This window comes from Bombina bombina, chromosome 2, assembly GCF_027579735.1.
Source record: "Bombina bombina isolate aBomBom1 chromosome 2, aBomBom1.pri, whole genome shotgun sequence".
Lineage (NCBI taxonomy): Eukaryota > Metazoa > Chordata > Amphibia > Anura > Bombinatoridae > Bombina > Bombina bombina.
The window spans coordinates 169,874,181-169,891,543 of NC_069500.1; positions in this window are offsets into that span (position 1 = coordinate 169,874,181).

Sequence of the window (17,363 nt, forward strand, 5' to 3'; positions counted from 1 at the left end):
GAATGTGATCAATTACTTGAAACCTAAGTTGGCTCATTGTGTGACCCGCCTCAATGAAATGGGCCGATACTGGGAGGGATTTATCTTCACATCTAATAGATGCTTTGTGGGCACTAATTCTATCTTTAATACGATTTATCGTTTCACCGACAGCTCCGCCCACATGGGCATTTTAATAGGTACACCACATATTCTGTATCACATGTGTAAAGACCATTTATGTATCATTTTTTTCTATCATTTACTTGTGCCACATGTTTATCTTTAATCATGGAGTTGCATTGTGCACAATGTAGGCAGGGATATGATCCCTTGTTGGAAGTGGTTAGATAATTCACCTTCTATTCCTTTCTAGTGCCCATATCTGCCTTAACCAATATGGCTCTAATATTTTTTACCCTCTTCTAGGCATGTATAGGAAAATCCTGAAATTCCCTGATGTTAGGATTGTATTTATTTAAAGGGACACTATACCCAAACATTTTCTTTCATGATTAAGGTAGAGAATATAATTTTAAACAACATTCCAATTTACTTCTATTATCTAATTTGCTTTATTCTTTAGATATACTTTTTTTTTTTTATTATTATTATTTTTATTGAGGTAATATATAGAGCAGTACAAAATAAACACATGCACAGGTCCTCAACCCGTAAGGACAAACAGAAATAGGATACAGTACCGCATAAAAATCAAACATTATCACAATATGGTAGAGCATAGACAAAGACAAACAAGTAAATATCTAGAGTCAAAGAAAATGTTAAGATTGGCAATCTACGTATGTGATTATTAGAACCACAGAAAAAAAATAACCTCGGATTTTAAATTAGCATATAGGGCCCCTTTTAAGCCCTTGGGTCAATAAATAATCATACTTATACATATCATTATAAGCAATACAAATATATAACCAGACTATTAACTTAATTCAATGTAAACATTGCTGCATATAGTACAGTATAAATGAGTAACATTTGAGACAGCTCTAATAAATCAGTATATATCTATTAAAACATATATGTACATAAAATATAGCTTCACAAATAATCTATCCATATTATGTATAAGAATAAACTAGAAGATTCTTTTATAAGAAAGGGAATATTATAAGCCGCTATTTCTTATCGGACATCTAATTAAAGGTGGGGAAATGCGATGGAATCTATGTTCCTTAGTTTAATTTAATAAACTGAACCTAAGGGGAAAACCCTTAGAGGGGGGGGGGGGAAGCGGAGCCAGAGAAAATATAAATAAAAATCAAACAGACAGTACCTTCTCTTAATTTGGGGATGACGTGTTCCCAGCTTCATGCAAGTTTAAGTCTGGATTGGTAAGGGAACATATCACCATTGGATTACTATGGTAAGGAGACCTATGTAGCATTTATGCAGTATCTCCCCTCAGGGATATTGTCCCTACTGGACACCGACGGAAAAAGGGTAGTGGATATGACCCGCTCACAACTGTAGAGAGGGAAAGGGTGAGGGGAGATACAGTCGGCATGGAAATATTATGGGAGCTAAGGGCCCTTTAAACCAGAAACCAGGGGATATTATAGTAAAATAAAACCTATAAATCGGCATAAGTATAGTAAACTAACAGGAACAATATTCTTCCCATAAAGGAAAGGCTATGGGTTAGAATGTGCCTGAAACACTCTCATTTGAGTATAGTTTAAATAAACACATGCATAAAACAAATCAGGTAGACTATCTTGACTATCTTAGTGCTATCTGTAGTTTACAGACATAGAATGTCTGTGACATAACCTAGTACCAGTAGTATCCCCTTTGAAAATGCTAATTTTATGTGAAATGGATCACAACCTCACTTAAAAATATCAAACCTCAACTAGTAGTTCTTACTTAATTATAGTGAACCACGTTTAGCGCCATGCCTTCACGCCACCCTGGCCGCTGGCAGCACAAACACATGGGCCCAACGTCAGGTTATTGTGAATAGTGAAAAACAATGCAGTTATATATAAAACTTCTTAGCCTATGGACTATCTGAAGAATAGGGTAGACAGTGAGATTAAGGACACTATTAATAATATAAATTAGGTTTGTAGACCATGTATGGGGATTACTATAGGAATATGCCTGGAAGAATAAACCCTATAGGTACATTTAACATATATATATATCAAAATCTGTGACAGTCATCAGACCTGGTATCATAACTGTAATCTGCAGAACCAATCTCACATCTTATATTAAAATTCAACACAGTAACATAATGTTAACCAAGAAGAAATAGTAAGTTAGGTCTATTAGCAAACCTATAGCCTAACTGCACTGTATATAAGTATGCAATCAATATTACCTAGATAAAACATAAGAATAGGGATTTAAATATTAAGAAAGGCTATTCTGCAGCAGAGTGTGCTTAGGTCAATAGTCTGTCAGTGACATGGTTCTCAGCAAACATAGAGGGCTAAGAATCTTGAGGGAGGCAAAGGTAATAAAGTGATAAAACACAGAGATTTGTGGTGTGCAAGTCATAAATAAGCCATGACTCCCCTCTAGCGGTGTAAAGTGGTAATTACATCATCCTACCGTGAATGTTATATTAAAGTAAACAGGTTAATTACAACAAGTATGTACATTCCCACCAAACAGAAAAACATTAACCAAATGTTTAACTATAAAAAAAAAAAATAACTCCCCATTGATCAGCTTCTGAAAGCAAGAAAAATGTCCAGCAGTGTAAGTGTAAGTGGTAGTGAAAACAATTATATAATAACAATTGTTCCGCTTGAGATCACAGTTAAAATGTGGCATAATATAGATGAAGAATAAAGAGAACACAATACCTCGCACATAAAACTAAACTGGTGTAAAAGGCATGAGACAAAAAGTTCAATGTCCGGCAAAAGTAACACACTGGTAATGGTAATACCGTCCTGCAACAAAACTTGTTTGCTTTTATAGGGGCTAATTAACAGGTTATCCCATTCCAGTCTTCGGCTTACTGCAATTCTGTGATTTCTGCCAATCAAACAGTATAAGGTCTTGCTGCTCATGAATAATCCTTCCTTCGTTAATCTCCATTTGTTGCTGCACTCTCCAGCGCAAAGAATCCTCGGCTTCCAACAACAGTCTGTGGGTATTAATAGGTGGGGGAAGTTTGCTATTGCCGCGTGGGTCTAAAAAAATACTGAGACGGGATGACTTCACATATTGGGAGTAGAACCACCCCGTGACTCGAGAGCGATCCCTCCAGTCAATTGCTGTGCTCAGTTTCCCCACAACCACATTGTCATAGTCGCAATCACCCTTCTCACTCACCGCTTCTGCACCGGGCATGTAAATAGGGATAGTGATTCCCTTAGTAGCTGTCTCGATATCTCCATCAAGCTTCACTTTGCCATTTTGGGATATGGTGTTGAGAACTTTTGTAGCGTCTGGTGGTGCAAGCTTCGGATAGTGGGTCTGTCTAGGCTGCCAGTGCTCTTAGCGCAGTTAGTACTCTTGGTGCCTTCCTTTAAAGTGATGGTCAAGTATGACTAACTACATCTTGCGATCAGAATGTAACTACCAAAATAATGTGACTTTCATTCATCATTTCGCCATTTAAATTCTATTTTGTGCGCTATCTTATATTATTTTGATACCTTCCTAATATCCATCCTCCTCCCGTCGATCGTCCGCCATTGTTTTTACTTCCGTCACGTGTTTTTATTATCCAATTACAGTACAGGCCACTCGGGGAATCATCTCTAAGTAAAAACACCCTTATTCATTTCTGCGCATGCCCTAGCTCCGTAATCGCATCCTAATCTCTGTCTCACCGCGATTTTTGCGCATGAACATTTTCAAGCTATTGAATACAGATTTCTAACGCATGCGTGTACAGCTTAATGAAGTCTGTAATGCCAGGGCAGTGACGTGGGGAGGGGTGGGTAGATCTGTCGCCGGGAGGAAGCAAATTCAAGGAAGTTATTCATGGGGAGGAGCAATGATAGTACCGAGTAAGAACATAAAATAAGTATTTATATATTTAGAAATAACATTAGGTACAGTTTATATATGCGATTTACCTTAAAAATACATGTGGATTGGAATTGTAATGAGTAATAGTGTAAAATTGACCATCACTTTAAGATCCCATTGCCAGCAATTACAGCACCCTGTTCCATAGGGGTAATATTGTTCATCCGTGACCCTGCGCCATCTTGGGAGGCATGTCGCATATTACATTTTTCAGACCACTGTATGAGTAAAGTCCGTAGACCAAACAAGTGATCTCTCACCAAGTCACAAAGTCTGTCTTCGAGTGTTCCCACACTCATTATCGGTAGGAGAGAATGACAGCGAGAGTACTCTTCAATAAGATTAGCGTCCTCCATGCTAGTGTCTGCTGCCTCTCAATCAATACTCTGTACCTGCCCGGTCAAAAACTTTAAAGTTTATCTTTGGTGCTTCTAAGTCTTCAATATGTGCCCTTGGTCAGGGGTCTGGGTGATAGATAAAAATATACTAAATATTTCAACTATAAAACCCCAGTAATCAAAATTGAAAGCAGGAGCTCCTGTATTATGCTTCTAGTCGCTTCGGCAGTTAGCTCCGCCCCCCTCTTTAGATATACTTTAATGAAGAAATAGTAATGCACACAGCGAACCAATCACAGGAGGCATCTGTGTGCAGCTACCAATCAGCAGCTACTAAGCATATCTAGATATGCTTTTCAGCAAAGAATATCAAGAGAATGAAGCAAAATAGATAATAGAAGTCAATTAGAAAGTTGTTTATAATTGTATGCTCTTTCTAAATCATAAAAGAAAAAATTTGGGTTTCATGTACCTTTAACAAGTACCAATGTTTTTTTTAATAATATTGGAAATTTTGTCACTATATATACTATGTTCTGTTGTGAACACAATCTGGTTCCCTTCTTTCTTATTTTGTTTTATCTGTGAACCCTGGTCTCCCATTTCAGCGAGCACTTCCTGTTTACAATTTGATATTAATGAGTTAGGATAGCCGCTTCTTTCAAATTGCTTGTCCATTTATTCTAGTCTTACTGACTGTAGATTTTTATCTTTCACATTCTTTAACCCCTTAATGACCGAGGACGTGCAGGGTACGTCCTCAGAAAAAAGGCAGTTAACGCCTGAGGACGTACCCTGCACGTCCTCGGTGTGGAAAGCAGCTGGAAGCGATCCTGCTCGCTTCCAGCTGCTTTCCGGTTATTGCAGTGATGCCTCGATATGGAGGCATCCTGCAATAACCTTTTACGGCCATCCGATGCAGAGAGAGCCACTCTGTGGCCCTCTCTGCACCGGACATCGATGGCCGGTATCGTTGGTGGGTGGGAGCCGGTGTGGGAGGTGGGTGGCGGCCATCGATGGCCCTGGTCATGTGGAGGGGGACGGGATCGTGGGCGGGGAAGTCCGGGGGGGGGCACGCGGGCGCGCGCACGTGCACGAGGGGGCGGGCGCGTGCACGGGGAGGGAGCGGGTGGGAGCCGCTACACTACAGAAAAAATGTGTCCCAAAGCTAAATAAAAGTGGGACATTTAATCTAAAAAAATACCCCATTAGGTGTAATTTCGGTGGTGGGGGTTGGTGCGTGGGTGGGGGGGAGCTACACTACAGAAAAAATTTCAAAAAATAAAAAAATAAACATTTAATTGTTCAAACTGGGTACTGGCAGACAGCTGCCAGTACCCAAGATGGCCCCCAATAAGGCTGAGGGGGAGGCTTAGAGAGCTGTTTTGGGGGGGATCAGGGAGGTTGGGGGTTAAGGGGGGATCCTAAACACAGCATATGTAAATATGCTTTTTTTTTTTCTTTTAAAAAAAACCCCAAAAACTTTTATTTTAGTACTGGCAGACTTTCTGCCAGTACTTAAGATGGCGGGGATAATTGTGGGATGGGGGAGGGAAGGGAGCTGTTTGGGAGGGATCAGGGGGTGGGATGTGTCAGGTGGGAGGCTGATCTCTACACTAAAGCTAAAATTAACCCTGCAAGCTCCCTACAAACTACCTAATTAACCCCTTCACTGCTAGCCATAATACACGTGTGATGCGCAGCAGCATTTAGCGACTTTCTAATTACCAAAAAGCAACGCCAAAGTCATATATGTCTGCTATTTCTGAACAAAGGGCATCCCAGAGAAGCATTTACAACCATTTGTGCCATAATTGCACAAGCTGTTTGTAAATAATTTCAGTGAGAAACCTAAAATTGTGAAAAAATTAACGTTTTTTTTAATTTGATCGCATTTGGCGGTGAAATGGTGGCATGAAATATACCAAAATGGGCCTAGATCAATACTTGGGGTTGTCTACTACACTACACTAAAGCTAAAATTAACCCTAGAAGCTCCCTACATGCTCCCTAATTAACCCCTTCACTGCTGGGCATAATGCACGTATTGTGCGCAGTGGCATTTAGCAGCCTTCTAATTACCAAAAAGCAAAGCCAAAGCCATATATGTCTGCTATTTCTGAACAAAGGGGATCCCAGAGAAGCATTTACAACCATTTATGCTATAATTGCATAAGTTGTTTGTAAATAATTTCAGTGAGAAACCTAAAGTTTGTGAAAACATTTGTGAAAAAGTGAACAATTATTTTTATTTGATCGCATTTGGCGGTGAAATAGTGGCATGAAATATACCAAAATGGGCCTAGATCAATACTTTGGGATGTCTTCGAAAAAAAAATATATATATGTCAATGGATATTCAGGGATTCCTGAAAGATATTAGTGTCCCAATGTAACTAGCGCTAATTTTGAAAAAAAAGTGATTTGGAAATAGCAAAGTGCTACTTGTATTTATGGCCCTATAACTTGCAAAAAAAACAAAGAACATGTAAACATTGGGTATTTCTAAACTCAGGACAAAATTTAGAAACTATTTAGCATGGGTGTTTTTTGGTGGTTGTAGATGTGTAACAGATTTTGGGGGTCAAAGTTAGAAAAAGTGTGTTTTTTTCCATTTTTTCCTCATATTTTATAATGTTTTTATAGTAAATTATAAGATATGATGAAAATAATGGTATCTTTTGATAGTCCATTTAATGGCGAAAAAAACGGTATATAATATGTGTGGGTACAGTAAATGAGTAAGACGAAAATTACAGCTAAACACAAACACCGCAAAAATGTAAAAATAGCCTTGGTCCCAAACGGACAGAAAATGGAAAAGTGCTGCGGTCATTAAGGGGTTAAAGGGACACTGAACCCAATTTTTTTCTTTTGTAATTCAGAAAGAGCATGCAATTTTAAGCAACTTTCTAATTTACTCCTATTATCAATTTTTCTTTGTTCTCTTGCTATCATTATTTGAAAAAGAAGGCATCTAAGCTTTTTTTTGGTTTCAGTACTCTGGACAGCACTTTTTTTATTGGTGGATGAATTTATCCACCAATCAGCAAGGACAACCCAGGTTGTTCACCAAAAATGGGCCGGCATCTAAACTTACATTCTTGCATTTCAAATAAAGATAGCAAGAGAATGAAGAAAATTTGATAATAGGAGTAAATTAGAAAGTTGCTTAAAATTTCATGCTCAATCTGAATCACGAAAGAATTTTTTTGGGTACAGTGTCCCTTTAATGTTCTAACAAATTAACTTCTAGGTATAGAGTTAAAAACTTGTGCAGGATGATAGCTATCATAATACAAGAGGGTATTACGATCCGTGGGCTTATTGAACAAGTCGGTAATTAGGGCACTACCCTTCTTATACACTACTGTAATTAATTACATGACTTTCTGAAAAATTCAAAGTAAATTTTAGACTGTCAGTGCTCCTGTTTAGTTCATCCACAAATGCCAGCAATGTGTCCAATGGGCCCCTCCATACGCCAAACACATTGTTTCATTGACACATTGTTTACCCTGCTGAGATTTGAAGCATTGCTGCAACATTATATAACGCTGAAATACTATACAGCATTCTCAATTGGATACAAATACAGCCACTATATTAAATTTTCATCATTGGGGAATTAACGTCTAAGGACACATTTTATTAAGGATTCAATTGGGACTCAATATCATTATATTATTATTTTTACAATTTTTATATCTTATTTTTTGTATTCAATTTTTCGCTTCTTTTTAAGGTAGTATAATATATACATTTTTTTTATTGATTTTACCTACATTTCCGTTTTTTATATATTACACAATTGCTTTTTAATTGCAAGGGAGACGTCCCTTTTATCATCTCATTCATACTTTGATTACCATTATAAATAAATACAATTTTATAAGAAATACTTCTTATTGCATGATTGTTGACATTTTTATTATTGCGTTACAAATACTTGACTAATAGTCCTGAATTAGTGTGTATGTTACATCAAGCTATCTAGCGCCATCCTCTGTAGCCATTGCATTTTTTCATATTAAATAAATAGCTGCATTGGTGAATTTAAAATGTTTAACTGTGTCAGAATAAAACATTTGTTTTTGTTTTTCAGAATCTGGTGTGGAAATGAGGTTTTGAAATAAATACATACTAGATAAATTGTCCTATGAATGAAATCGTAGATATGAGACCATATTCCTGTACCTTATTAAGGAATGACTTCAAATAAAATATATATATATATATATATATATATATTATACAGTAAATAATAATGAAGTTAAATATATGTATATATCTATGGTAATATTGGTTCCAACAAAATTCTATTGCAGGTATGTATGGAATATAGAGATATGCTCAAAAATGCAATGTAATAGCAGGATATTAAATGCTATGACTCTATGAAGAGCACATAATTAAGAATATAATTACTTATTAATATGGCTATATGATTAATCACAGACTGCTACTTACAGACAATATAATGATATAAAATAGTAGGAAATATATATCATATGTATATATATATATATATATATATATATATATATATATATATATATATTCCTAAATATACCCATGTTTTGACTTGTAAATATGTGCAATGTTAGATTAGATGGGCCATGTATTGAACATATAGTTTATTAATACTAGGAAATAATACATATATTCAATATACATTTAAGGAAATATATGTTTCTGTAGTAGTATTTGCTAATGAAGCTGCATTCCGCTGCCTGTTGTCCCCCCCCCCCCCCCGGTGTTCAATGCGAGAATTGCAACCAAAGGGTATTTCTCCTGTTAAGTGTAGTCAGTCCACGGGTCATCATTACTTATGGGATATTAACTCCTCCCCAACAGGAAGTGCAAGAGGATCACCCAAGCAGAACTGCTATATAGCTCCTCCCCTCTACGTCACACCCAGTCATTCTCTTGCACCCAACTAATAGATAGGATGTGTGAGAGGACTGTGGTGATTAAACTTAGTTTTTTTATATCTTCAATCAAAAGTTTGTTATTTTAAACGACACCGGAGTGTGTTGTTTCCTTCTCAGGCAGAATTTGAAGAAGAATCTACCTGAGTTTTTGTATATGATCTTAGCGGACGTAACTAAGATCCGTTTGCTGTTCTCGGCCATTCTGAGGAGTAAGGTAACTTCAGATCAGGGGACAGCGGGCAGGTTCACCTGCAAAGAGGTATGTTGCAGTATATTATTTTCTAAGGAATGGAATTGACTTTGAAAATACTGCTAATACCGATATAATGTAAGTACAGCCTTAAATGCAGTAGTAGCAACTGGTATCAGGCTGACATGTATATATGTTTACACTTAAGTATTTCTGGGGAATGGCACTTCACTGGGAAAATACTGTATGCATATAACTTTTAGCCTAACTTGCAGTGTGAGCGACTAGCAGCAGGCTTTTTAATGACATCTCATATATTAGATTTTAAACGTTTACTGGCATGTTAAATCGTTTAATGATCTGAGGTACTTGGTGAAAATTGTTTTGGGCTTTATTTTCCACATGGCTGTCGTTGTTTTAAATTAAAACAGTTTACTGAGCTTCCCTCACTGTTGTAGTGTGAGTGGGAGGGGCCTATTTTGGCGCTTTTACTACGCATCAGAAATTCAGTCACAGTCTGTCTTTTTCTCCCTGCATGATCCAGGACGTCTCCACAGAGCTCAGGGGTCTTCAAAACTAGTTTTGAGGGAGGTAATCACTCACAGCAGACCTGTGAGACTGTGCTTGACTGTGATAAAAACGCTAATATTGTCAATTGTTATACGTTTTTTTTCTGATATTAAGGGTTAATCATCCATTGCTAATGTGTGCAATCCTTGGCTAAATTTGGTTTATATAACTAATCCGGTTCATTTTTATTCAACTGTGTCAGTTTTTTGTGTGCTTCTTAAAGGCACAGTAACGTTTTTACATATTGCTTGTAAATTTAGTTGAAAAGTATTTCCAAGCTTGCTAGTCTAATTGCTAGTTTGTTTAAAAATGTCTGACACAGAGGAAACTCTTTGTGCAATATGTTCAAAAGCCAAGGTGGAGCCCAATAGAAATTTATGTACTAATTGCATTGATGCTACTTTAAATAAAAGTCAATCTGTACATGTTAAGCAACATTCACCAGACAACGAGGGGGAAGTTATGCGACTAACTTGCCTCACGTGTCAGTACCTGCATCTCCCGCTCAGGAGGTGCGTGATATTGTAACGCCAAGTACATCAGGGCGGCCATTACAAATCACTTTACAAGACATGGCTAATGCTATGACTGAAGTTTTGTCTAAATTGCCAGAACTTAGAGGTAAACGTGATCACTCTGGGATGAGAACAGAGTATACTGATAATGCTAGGGCCATGTCTGATACTGCGTCACAATATGCAGAGCATGAGGACGGAGAGCTTCATTCTGCGGGTGACGGATCTGATTCAAATAAATTGGATTCAGACATTTCAAATTTTAAGTTTAAGCTGGAAAACCTCCGTGTATTGCTAGGGGAGGTGTTAGCGGCTCTGAATGATTGTAACACAGTTGCAATCCCAGAGAAAATGTGTAGGTTGGATAAATATTTTGCGGTACCGACGAGTACTGACGTTTTTCCTATACCTAAGAGACTTACTGAAATTATTACTAAGGAGTGGGACAGACCCGGTGTGCCTTTCTCACCCCCTCCTATATTCAGAAAAATGTTTCCAATAGACGCCACCACACGGGACTTATGGCAAACGGTCCCTAAGGTGGAGGGAGCAGTTTCTACTTTAGCTAAGCGTACCACTATCCCGGTGGAGGATAGCTGTTCCTTTTCAGATCCAATGGATAAAAAGTTAGAGGGTTACCTTAAGAAAATGTTTGTTCAACAAGGTTTTATATTACAACCCCTTGCATGCATTGCGCCTGTCACGGCTGCGGCAGCATTTTGGTTTGAGTTTCTGGAAGAGACCCTTGACTCAGCGACATTAGATGAGATTTCACTTAAGCTTAAAACCCTTAAGCTAGCTAATTCATTTATTTCTGATGCCGTAGTACATTTAACTAAACTTACGGCTAAGAATTCCGAATTCGCCATTCAGGCACGCAGAGCGCTGTGGCTAAAATCCTGGTCAGCTGATGTAACTTCTAAATCGAAACTACTTAACATACCTTTCAAGGGGCAGACTTTATTCGGGCCCGGTTTGAAAGAAATTATCGCTGATATTACGGGAGGTAAAGGCCATGCCCTGCCTCAAGACAGAGCCAAACCCAGGGCTAGACAGTCTAATTTTCGTGCCTTTCGTAATTTCAAGGCAGGAGCAGCTTCAACTTCCTCTGCTCCAAAACAGGAAGGAGCTGTTGCTCGCTACAGACAAGGCTGGAAACCTAACCAGGCCTGGAACAAGGGCAAGCAGGCCAGAAAGCCTGCTGCTGCCCCTAAGACAGCATGAAGTGATCTTAGGATCTTGTGGGGGGCAGACTCTCTCTCTTCGCCCAGGCTTGGGCAAGAGATGTCCAGGATCCCTGGGCGTTGGAGATCATATCTCAGGGATATCTTCTGGACTTCAAAGCTTCTCCTCCACAAGGGAGATTTCACCTTTCAAGGTTGTCAACAAACCAGATAAAGAAAGAGGCGTTTCTACGCTGTGTACAAGACCTTTTACTAATGGGAGTGATCCATCCAGTTCCGTGGTCGGAACACGGACAAGGGTTTTACTCAAATCTGTTTGTGGTTCCCAAAAAAGAGGGAACCTTCAGACCAATATTGGATTTAAAGATCCTAAACAAATTCCTAAGAGTTCCATCATTCAAGATGGAAACTATTCGGACAATCTTACCCATGATCCAAAGAGGTCAGTACATGACCACAGTGGATTTAAAGGATGCTTACCTTCACATACCGATTCACAGAGAACATTACCGGTATCTAAGGTTTGCCTTCCTAGACAAGCATTACCAATTTGTAGCTCTTCCCTTCGGGTTGGCTACGGCTCCAAGAATCTTTACAAAGGTTCTGGGTTGTCTTCTGGCGGTACTAAGACCGCGAGGAATTTCGGTAGCTCCGTACCTAGACGACATTCTGATACAAGCGTCAAGCTTTCAAACTGCCAAGTCTCATACAGAGTTAGTACTGGCTTTCTAAGATCACATGGGTGGAAAGTAAACGAGGAGAAGAGTTCTCTCTTACCACTCACAAGAGTTCCCTTCTTGGGGACTCTTATAGATTCTGTAGAAATGAAAATTTACCTGACAGAGGACAGGTTAACAAAGCTTCTAAATGCTTGCCGTGTCCTTCATTCCATTCAACACCCGTCAGTGGCTCAATGCATGGAGGTAATCGGCTTAATGGTAGCGGCAATGGACATAGTTCCTTTTGCACGCCTGCACCTCAGACCGCTGCAATTGTGCATGCTAAGTCAGTGGAATGGGGATTACTCAGATTTGTCCCCTACGCTGAATCTGGATCAGGAGACCAGAGATTCTCTTCTATGGTGGCTTTCTCGGCCACATCTGTCCAGGGGGATGCCCTTCAGCAGGCCAGACTGGACAATGGTAACTACAGACGCCAGCCTTCTAGGTTGGGGCGCTGTCTGGAATTCCCTGAAGGCTCAGGGATCATGGACTCAAGAGGAGAGTCTCCTTCCAATAAACATTCTGGAATTGAGAGCAGTTCTCAATGCCCTTCTGGCTTGGCCTCAGTTAGCAACTCTGAGGTTTATCAGGTTTCAGTCGGACAACATCACGACTGTGGCTTACATCAACCATCAGGGAGGGACAAGAAGTTCCTTAGCGATGATGGAAGTATCAAAGATAATTCGCTGGGCAGAGTCTCACTCTTGCCATCTGTCAGCGATCCACATCCCAGGAGTGGACAACTGGGAGGCGGATTTCCTAAGTCGCCAGACTTTTCATCCGGGGGAGTGGGAACTTCATCCGAAGGTCTTTGCCCAAATACTTCGTCGTTGGGGCAAACCAGATATGGATCTCATGGCGTCTCGCCGGAACGCCAAGCTTCCTCGTTACAGGTCCAGGTCCAGGGACCCGGGAGCGGTCCTGATAGATGCCTTGACAGCACCTTGGACCTTCAGGATGGCTTATGTGTTTCCACCCTTCCCGATGCTTCCTCGTTTGATTGCCAGGATCAAACAGGAGAAAGCATCAGTGATTCTAATAGCGTCTGCGTGGCCACGCAGGACCTGGTATGCAGATCTAGTGGACATGTCATCCTGTCCACCTTGGTCTCTGCCTCTGAGACAGGACCTTCTAATTCAGGGTCCTTTCAAACATCAAAATCTAATTTCTCTGAAGCTGACTGCATGGAAATTGAACGCTTAATTTTATCAAAGCGTGGATTTTCGGAGCCAGTAATTGATACCTTAATACAGGCTAGGAAACCTGTTACCAGGAAAATTTACCATAAAATATGGCGTAAATACTTACACTGGTGCGAATCCAAGGGTTACTCATGGAGTAAGGTTAGGATTCCTAGGATATTGTCTTTTCTACAAGAAGGTTTAGAAAAGGGTTTATCTGCTAGTTCGTTAAAGGGACAGATCTCAGCTCTGTCCATCCTTTTACACAAGCGTCTGTCAGAAGTTCCAGACGTTCAGGCTTTTTGTCAGGCTTTGGCCAGGATTAAGCCTGTGTTTAAATCTGTTGCTCCGCCGTGGAGCTTAAACTTAGTTCTTAACGTTTTACAGGGTGTTCCGTTTGAACCCCTTCACTCCATTGATATCAAGCTGTTATCTTGGAAAGTTCTGTTTTTAATGGCTATTTCCTCGGCTCGTAGAGTCTCTGAATTATCAGCCTTACATTGTGATTCTCCGTATCTGATTTTTCATTCAGATAAGGTAGTTCTGCGTACTAAACCTGGGTTCTTACCTAAGGTAGTCACTAACAAGAATATCAATCAAGAGATTGTTGTTCCATCATTGTGTCCTAACCCTTTTTCAAAGAAGGAACGACTTCTGCACAATCTAGATGTAGTCCGTGCCCTGAAATTTTATTTACAGGCAACTAAAGATTTTCGACAAACTTCTTCCCTGTTTGTCGTTTATTCTGGACAGAGGAGAGGTCAAAAAGCATCTGCTACCTCTCTATCCTTTTGGCTTCGTAGCATAATACGCTTAGCCTATGAGACTGCTGGACAGCAACCTCCTGAAAGGATTACAGCTCATTCTACTAGAGCTGTGGCTTCCACTTGGGCCTTTAAGAACGAGGCCTCTGTTGAACAGATTTGCCAGGCTGCAACTTGGTCTTCTCTTCATACTTTTTCCAAATTTTACAAATTTGACACTTTTGCTTCTTCGGAGGCTGTTTTTGGGAGAAAGGTTCTTCAGGCAGTGGTTCCTTCCGTATAGAGATCCTGCCTGTCCCTCCCGTCATCCGTGTACTTAGCTTTGGTATTGGTATCCCATAAGTAATGATGACCCGTGGACTGACTACACTTAACAGGAGAAAACATAATTTATGCTTACCTGATAAATTCCTTTCTCCTGTAGTGTAGTCAGTCCACGGCAGGTCTAAATTTTTTAATTATTCTCCAGTCACCACTGCACCCTATAGTTTCTCCTTTCTCGTTTGGTTCTCGGTCGAATGACTGGGTGTGACGTAGAGGGGAGGAGCTATATAGCAGCTCTGCTTGGGTGATCCTCTTGCACTTCCTGTTGGGGAGGAGTTAATATCCCATAAGTAATGATGACCCGTGGACTGACTACACTACAGGAGAAAGGAATTTATCAGGTAAGCATAAATTATGTTTTTAAATTGTCAGAGGATTTAAAGATACCATATGCATTTTCAAGGACCAATGAGAGATAAGCTCAGACTAAGGGGGTACCCAAAATTTCACTGAATGATTAGAAAAAGAGGTGGGTTTTATCACAGATAAAAACTCATGCACAGGAAGTAATCTGGGTCAATGCTGGCTGATGTGCTTACCTTGTCTTACTGGCTGAATTGCTGCCTGGGAAATATACAGTCTTTATGAGATAAATTTCTGATGGGAAACTCTTTATACCGAAAGAGCAAAATACAATTGGGCCTAATATTCACTTCCAGATTTGTGCATACTCGCTTATATGACATTGAAAAGAATGATTGAGGACTGAACTCTCAAATATTGGTCATCTGGTAATGTATTAAGTGATTTTATGTTAATATTTTTAATAGTTTATAGCAAATATATTCTTTATAGCCATAGTTTAATTGAAGCTGTATTTAAAGGGATAATTTGTTATAATTCATATTTCACAAACCTGTGTAGTCTATAAAAATCATATCTAGCATTAAGCGATTTACTATTAAGAGGGAATGATTTTTGTATTTTGAAGTCATAAGTTAATTTGAGTTACTGTGATATATTTTAGAAATTGCATTTATTATTGTGGCTAAGTTGAAACTATTTAATGCTATAATAAGTGGTATATGTTGAGTTGATAAATTTTTGTAAAAATCTCTGGTTGATTATTTAAAGTATTATAAGACTATTTTTGGGTAATATAGTGAATTGTATTCCCTGGAAATTTGATCAGATTTGTGGGATATTTTGAGTTAAGGTTAATTTATAGAAATATTCGGCTAGATTACGAGTTTGGCGTTAGGCTTAAAAAGCAGCGTTGGCCAGTCCTAACGCTGCTTTTTACCGCCCACTGGTATTACGAGTTTCCCTAACGCCACAAAAATATCCGTCTCCGCTTGAAATAATTTACGTCAACCCAGACCAAGGGGTCGATCCGATAAAAATCGTCGCCCGCAAAAGCCGGCGACGCCAATATTTGCGCGGGTTTGGTATCCTATATACGGCGTAACCTAGAAGTTACGCGCGTATATTTCTGCCGTCGCCCGTAGTTTTTTGGGCCATAGGCAGGTATACCAAACCCGCGCAGTTTGGTATCCAATATGCAGCGTAAGGACTTACTTGGCGAAAATGGAGAAAACTTACTCCATTTTCACCTCGCCACAAAAAGCAGCCGTAAGAAGCCTTACGCTGACTATTGGAGCCCCGTAACTCCCTAAACTGGCTGCTAAAATAAACCTAACACCTAACGCATGCGCAATGTCTATCTCCCTGTCAACCGCGATCTTCTAAAATAAACCTAACACCTAACGCATGCGCAATGTCTATCTACCTGTCAACCGCGATCCCCCCCCTGAAATCCCAAATAAAGTTATTAACCCCTAAACCGCCGCTCCCGGACCCCGCCGCCATCTACATAAACTAACCCCCTACTGTGAGCCCCTAAAACCGCCGCCATCTACCTTATCTATCCCCTAATTAGAACCCCTTACACCGCTGTCATCTACCTTATCTATCCCCTAATCTGACCCCTTACACCGCCGCCACCTATATAAAAATTATTAACCCCTAATCTAATCCCCCTATACCGCCGCCAGCTATATTAATATTATTAACCCCTAATGTAAGCCCCTTACACCGCCGCCATCTCTATTAAAATGATTAACCCCTTATTTAATCTACCTACCCCGCCGCCAGCTATATTATCTATATTAACCCTAAGTATATTATAGTTAATATAGGTATTACATTATATATATTAACTATATTAACCCTAATTATATTAGGGTTAATATAGTTAATATAGTTAATATAGTATTTATATTAACTATATTAACTCTATCTAACCCTAACACCCCTAACTAAATTTATATTAAATTAATCTAATTCATTTATAAACTAAAATATTCCTATTTAAATCTAAATACTTACCTATAAAATAAACCCTAAGATAGCTACAATATAATTAATAATTACATTGTAGCTATGTTAGGGTTAATATTTATTTTACAGGTAAATTGTTAATTATTTTAACTAGGTATAATAGATATTAAATAGTTATTAACTATTTAATATCTACCTAGTTAAAATAATTACCCAATTACCTGTAAAATAAATCCTAACCTAAGTTACAAATACACCTACACTATCAATAAATTAAATAAACTACAAACATCTATCTAAAAATACAATTAAATTAACTAAACTAAATTACAAAAACAAACAAACACTAAATTACAAAAAAT